Here is a 1,325-nt window from a genome sequence, read left to right as displayed (position 1 = left end):
TATATATATATATATATATATATATATATATATATGCATATATTTGCATATGTGTATGTTTGCGAGTGTAAGTGTGTATGTATGTATGTATGTAACTGGGTGTATGTAACTTATGTCTTGTTCGAATGTGTGTATGTGGGTCTTCTCCCTCGGCATCAGTTGCAATGAAGTTAAACGAACTGTGACGACAATTAATGGCTGACTGTAGGCATTTTCATTCCGCCGCTCGCTATGCTACCCAGGATTCGTCGGCTTTCATTACACACCAACATCACATATGTTTATTATACTGATAACTAGACTCCTTCGTTGCACTCTCCCTCATTCTTTATTCCCCTCTAACTCACATAAACTCGCCCACATCTGCATGTGTATACGTACATGTGTGTGTGTGTTTGTGTGTGATTGCACGTGCGTGAGTGTGTGTATGTATGTATGTACGTGTTCGTGTGTATGTGTGCTTGTATAGAAATATATAGTTAAAAACAAATATATCGTAAAAGAGCCAAGGGATATAACTCAAAAAGGCCAGTAGCATGAGTTTGAGCAACAAAAATGAATAACGATATTTAAATTAACATAGAAAATAATTTCATAATTTATTGAAATTATCTGCGCTTCAGAGCGGGTAGACAAGTTATTTGTAGCATTCAGTACCAAATCTAAGGAGAGAGGGTTCATATCAAGAATAAAGGATCCTCTAAATTCGATATGTCCTTTTCCGCTGTGTTGACGATACTTATTGAGGCAGAAACACTTGTTACAGCTGTCCTCTTGTCCTCGGACTCTCAGCTTGCTATTTCTTTAACGACCGGTCAGTCGTGAAGAAATGCTTGATTCTTGCTATGTATTATCTCTCCTTTCCATTTTAAGAGATTTGTCCACTCTCTCTGGAATCGGAGATAATTCCATGAAGGAATTTATTTTTCTTAATTATGCAACAAAACGATATTCATCTTTTGCTGCTTAATTACCTGTTACTGACTTAATTTTTATTGGTTCTTCTCCGTTTCATTTATACCGGGTTTATCTTATTTTATCTTGATTGTGCGTATGTTTTGGTATATAACAGGAGCAAGCATAGCTGTGTGGTTGTGATGCTTGCTTGAGTGTGCGTGTGTGTGTGTGTGCATACGTGTGTGTGTGTGTGTGTGTGTGTGTGTATATGTGTGTGTGTGTGTGTGTGTGTGTGTGTGTGTGTGCCATTGTGTTTGTCCTCTACCACTGTTTGAGAACTGGTGTTGGTTTCTTTGTGTCCCATAACTTAGCACTTCGGCAAAAGTGACCGACAGATTAAATACCAGGCTTTTAAATAAATAGATTAA

The sequence above is a fragment of the Octopus bimaculoides genome, chromosome 4, assembly GCF_001194135.2.
Source record: "Octopus bimaculoides isolate UCB-OBI-ISO-001 chromosome 4, ASM119413v2, whole genome shotgun sequence".
Classification (NCBI taxonomy): Eukaryota; Metazoa; Mollusca; class Cephalopoda; order Octopoda; family Octopodidae; genus Octopus; species Octopus bimaculoides.
This window is presented reverse-complemented; position numbering follows the sequence as displayed.